Raw genomic sequence first — 6,000 nt, forward strand, 5'->3', positions numbered from 1 at the left:
ATCACGGAACCTATAACGGAATTCCATAATGTAAGTGTGAACCCGGCCTTAAGGATAAGAAAGGATGTTAGGTTTTTATTACAGTAACTTCTATCCCTTTGTGGTTAAAAACCTCTGATAAACAGATAGAAGTTCTTTAACTGTTCAGCTTGGGAAACATAGCATGAAAGTCAATCCAGGGACAACTGTTTACTGAGGAGACCCCTTGTGATTACAGCTAATTTGCACCTCCATCTTAGAGTCCGTGAGGTAATGTGCAAGCTGTGAGCAGGAAAGCAAGAAGCTGATAATGAGGACTTGGCAGATGCCAAATTTGTTGAAATACCATCAGAATAGATTGAGAATGGTTGCACAGCAGTAGAGGGGGGTTTTATGGGGACCTCAGCTCCATCCCTGGTTGACATTATAAAACACTGTCCGTTTGTGTCAAGAGACATGCACACGACAGTATGTATTTTGCGGTCCGCAAGAAACGGATCCGCAAAAAATACGGATGACATCCGTGTGCATTCTATATTTTGCGGAACGGATCAGCTGGCCCTTCATAGAACTGTACTATCCTTGTCTGTAATGCGGACAATAATAGGACATGTTCTATTTTTTTGCGGAACGGAAATACTGACATACGGAAACGGAATGTACACGGAGTAACTTCCATTTTTTTTGCGGACCCATTAAACTGAATGGTTCCGCATACGGTCCGCAAATAAAACGAAACAGACATGGAAAGAAAATACGTTCGTCTGTCGTCAGTTCACCCATCAGCACAATGAGCAGTGGTTGTATCAGAGCCTGGAGGTCCTGAGACCAGAGCAAATCTGTATCTTCAGCAAACCACTAATAATGTCATATGTTACTGTATGCAGGGGCGGATTAAGTGCATCATAGGCCCGGGGCTGTCTAACCAACTTGGCCCCCCAATTTTAGTTTAGTTTTTTTTTTTGTATGAAGAGGCTGCGGTGCTTCATGAGCGTGGCGCTCATGAAGCACCGCAGCCTCTTCATACACCAACTGAAGCCAAGCCACGCCACCATTAGTAGGGCCTCTTCTTAGTAGGGCTGTCGAATATAATCGATGCAGCGATGCATCGCGATTCGACCCCCGGCGATTCTGCATCGATGCGGTTGCTTTAAATAATCGATGCATGTTGATGACGTCAGCGTCGCGTCCGCCGTGCAGAGCCGAGTCGGAAAAAAAAGTTTTTTGGCGCCTTCTTTCCCGCCTCCCGCTGACGTGACGACAGTGACACCCCCCTCCCCCTGTGTAAATCTTTATTGGATCACACGAACCAAAAAAAAAAAAACACACCTACCTGACCTCATGTTGTCTGTGGCTGTGCCACATTGCCCGCTTGTCTGTCTGACCTGCTGTGGCCTGCCCTTTACCAATCATTATCCAGTGTCATGTGTGTGTTTTCTTTTTTTTTTGGTATTCTGTGGTGACTGTTTGTGATCCCATAAAGATTTGTCCAAGGTTTTCAGATTCAGTTGCCAATTTTTTCGGTCAAGGATTTTCCAGCTTCCTCTAATGGTGGCGTGGCTTGGCTTCAGTTGGTGTATGCGACTATGCGTGGTAGAGTGCAGGTAAAATTTTCTGTTAAGTCACTGTGTGACGACAAGCTTTTCAATTTCTAGCACTGGGGAGAATGGTATTATTTTTTAAGATTGTGTCGGACACAATCTTCAAAAATGTGTCCATTCCATTGAATTTTCTAACTTGATGTACTGTCTATCTTTTGAATGTCAATTTTTAGGGGGGCTCAACTTAAAACCTCAGCCAAATATTCTAAAAGTGTATTTATTTGATTAAAGACAACTGACGCCCGCCAAGCCACCAGAGGAAGGCAAATCATTGAAAGAATAAATTGAAACTTAAAACTTGGAGTAAATCTTTATTGGATCACACAAATACACATTCACACAAACCAAAAAAACACACACCGACCTTCTGACATCATGTCTGACTATGGTGGCTGTGCCACATTGCCCATCCTGTGGCCTGCCCTTTACCATTATGATTCAGTGAGGAGGATGTGTGTTTATTTTTTTTCTGGTATTCTGTGGTGTGTGTTTGTGATCAGGGCCGGCCTTAGGTGTTCAGGCGCCCTGTGCGAGCTAACCCCAAAAAAAAAAAAAAAAACACTGCTTGTTGCTGGCATCATGGCATAGGCTGGCTGACTATCCAACCAAGTAGTTACCAGCCCACACACCCCAAAGGCCGGTGTAATGTTATACTTCCCTACTTCGTGAGATTTCCCTACCCTCGTCACTTCCAGTCGCACCGGACATGACGTGAGGAGGTGTGCAGCGCCGCGCAGGCGCACAACGACAGGTTAGGGAAGTTTCACAGCAGAGTGCGCATGCGCCAGGAGCCTCACCAGCGGTTAGGGAAGGGAAAAATTACGTACGGGCCAGTGCTTTTTCCCTACCCTAACCGCTGGTGAGGCTCCCAGCGCATGCGCAGTGTCGGCCGGTGTCCAGCTGAGAACATCCATCCGATCACCGCACCTGTGCACTGGCCCATCATTTTTCCCTACCCTAACCGCCGGCGAGGCTCCCAGCGCATGCGCACTCTGCTGTGAAATTTCCCTAACCCATCGTTGTGCGCAGTGCGCCCCCCCAATATAATAAACATTGGTGGCGCAGTGCGCCCCCAATATAATAAACATTGGTGGCGCAGTGCGCCCCCCCAATATAATAAACATTGGTGGCGCAGTGCGCCCCCCCAACACCCCAGTATAATAAACATTGGTGGCGCAGTGCACCCCTCCCAATATAATAAACATTGGTGGCGCAGTGCGCCCCCCCCAATATAATAAACATTGGTGGCGCAGTGCGCCCCCCCTCAATATAATAAACATTGGTGGCGCAGTGCGCCCCCCCCAACACCCCAGTATAATAAACATTGGTGGCGCAGTGCGCCCCCCCAATATAATAAACATTGGTGGCGCAGTGCGCCCCCCCAATATAATAAACATTGGTGGCGCAGTGCGCCCCCCCAACACCCCAGTATAATAAACATTGGTGGCGCAGTGCACCCCCCCCAATATAATAAACATTGGTGGCGCAGTGTGCCCCCCCAATATAATAAACATTGGTGGCGCAGTGCGCCCCCCCTCAATATAATAAACATTGGTGGCGCAGTGCGCCCCCCCCCAACACCCCAGTATAATAAACATTGGTGGCGCAGTGCGCCCCCCCAGTATAATAAACATTGGTGGCGCAGTGCGCCCCCCCCAATATAATAAACATTGGTGGCGCAGTGCGCCCCCCCCCAATATAATAAACATTGGTGGTGCAGTGCGCCCCCCCTCAATATAATAAACATTGGTGGCGCAGTGGGCAGTGCCAATGAGGGTTAAAAAATAATTAACTCACCTCCTCCAATTGATCGTCTTCTGTTCTTTCTTCATGACCTGTCAAAGGACCTGTGGTGACATCACTGTGCTCATCACATGATCCATCACCATGGTAATGGGTCATGTGATGAGCTCAGTGACGTCACCACAGGTCCTGAAGAAAACAGGAGACCGGCAGCTATGCGATCAACTGGAGGAGGTGAGTTAATTTTTTTTTATTATTTTTTAACCCTCACTGGCACTTCCCACTGTGCCACCAATGTTTCTTATACTGGGGTGTTGGGGGGGGGGGCGCACTGTGCCACCGTTTCTTATACTGGGGTGTTGGGGGGGGGCCGCACTGTGCCACCGTTTCTTATACTGGGGTGTTGGGGGGGGCGGGGCGCACTGTGCCACCGTTTCTTATACTGGGGTGTTGGGGGGGGGGGGCCGCACTGTGCCACCGTTTCTTATACTGGGGTGTTGGGGGGGGGGCCGCACTGTGCCACCGTTTCTTATACTGGGGTGTTGGGGGGGGGGCCGCACTGTGCCACCGTTTCTTATACAAATACAGGAGGCGGGTGCTGGAATCAAATAGCCGGCACCCGACCTCTGTGACAGGGAGCTGCGATCAGCGGCAGTTAACCCCTCAGGTACCGCACCTGAAGGGTTAACTCAACTGCAGCTGATCGCAGCTCCCTGTCACAGAGGTCGGGTGCCGGCTATTTGATTCCGGCACCTGCCTCCTGTATTTGTATTTCAGGTCAGTTTTTTTCATTGGTGGCGCAGTGGCCACAGCCCCTCCCCTCCTCCTCCTGCCTCTCTTCTTATTGGCAGCGGCGGGGGCAGCAGGCAGGTCAGACAGGGGAGGGGGAGATGGAGGGGGCGCCCCGAGGGAGAACACAAGTGCAGCCTCGCCTGCCGCAGATTACATTGCGAGCTGTCGGCTGCCCAGCGCCCCTGTTACTATGGCGCCCTGTGCGGCCGCACAGCCCGCACACCCCAAAGGCCGGCCCTGTTTGTGATCCCAAAAAGATTTGTCCAAGGTTTTCAGATTCAGTTGAAAATGTATTCTGTCAAGGATTTTCCAGCTTCCTCTAATGGTGGCATGGCTTGGTCTTCAGTTGATGTATCGTGGTAGAGTGCTTGCTGAGTGCTCAGTGCAGGTAACGTTTTCTGTAAAGTGACAACTCTGAGAGCTTATAGCACTGATCTAGACGTACTACCCATCTGGTGCTGGTGGTGGTGCTGGTGGAGGTGCTGGTGCTGGTGCTGGTGGTGGTGGTGCTGGTGGTGGTGCTGGTGCTGGTGGTGGTGCTGCTCCTGCTGCCAAAACAATCACGGTGAACCAGGAAGTTCTGCAACACAGACAACTTGAACACACTGTGTGACAGACAGTTCCTGACTGGCAAACATCACAGTGAGTGAACCTATAACACAGTCACTGACTGTGTTATAGGTTCACTGACTCACTGTGATGTTTTACAGTCAGGAACTGAAGTGCTCCTTTTTTTGTAGGTACTGTTTAATATTATATAATATATAATATATATTATATGGTAAAACTATTGTAAAACTTATAAACTAACTGCACCAGCCAGGCCAGCACAACAGTTTAATGTTACAGAGACACTGACAGTACTGTTTTAAATAAATACTGTTGTCTGCTGCACTGTTTTGTTCATTCAGACTTTGCTATATGATATGCAGGGAACTTGGTATGATTTGTTTAAATAGCAGATACAAGTGTTAAGGCTGGCCTCAGGCTAGCCTGGATTTGTGGGAGGGGCCGGTACCTGTCTTAAGCAGTCTGGCTCTCCCAGGCAGCCTGGATTTGTGGGAGGGGCCGGTACCTGTCTTAAGCAGTCTGGCTCTCCCAGGCAGCACGTCGGCATTCGGACGTCTGCTACTTCCGGGTGTGACGTCATCAGCAAGCGTCCTGCACGAGTCGGATCTCAGAGAAGCCGGGTGTACCTTTCACTTCAGTCTGCAAGCTGTTCAGGTCGTTTTCCATGATAACTGCTTTGTTTGGGGAGCGTGGCAACGTGGAGGAGGGTAGGAGGGTGTGTAGAGAGGGGGAAGTGTGCCGGAGGATCGCTTCTCCTCACTGCGTTCAGGCACATGCAATTCAAGTTTTGGCACCAATGGGCAGCATTGTCACATAGTTGGAGCTCATTGCCTGTCTCAGCATAACCTGTATCTAAGTTCATACAGGGGCTGCGAGTCATCTGGGCTCAGCAGGTTAAACTCTGGCAGCTGGGTGCTGGTGCCATTACTGAGTTGATTACTTACAAGGTTGCTGCTTGTGCACATGTTTGACACTCATCACATACACTACATACATACCTTAGACACATAGTTCGCACATCAGGCAGTTTGACGAAAAAAAAAAAAAAAAAAGGGTACAAGTGGATTGTTAAATAAAGTAAAAAAAAAAAAAAAAAAGTGGGTTGTTCAAATAAAGAAAAAAAAAAAAAAAAACTTTATCCACCAAGCTTCATCCATACACCTCTAGCACAGGTTCATCCGCCAATACAGCTACACGCTCGCACGACATACACACCCCGTTTCATCTCGTAGACTAGTGTCATACGTCATACGGTCTGTTTTCCACAAATCCTATACTTGCATACATCACCTACCACGTCTGTAGGTTCTTTAGC

Source organism: Bufo bufo, chromosome 1 (genome assembly GCF_905171765.1).
Source record: "Bufo bufo chromosome 1, aBufBuf1.1, whole genome shotgun sequence".
NCBI lineage: Eukaryota > Metazoa > Chordata > Amphibia > Anura > Bufonidae > Bufo > Bufo bufo.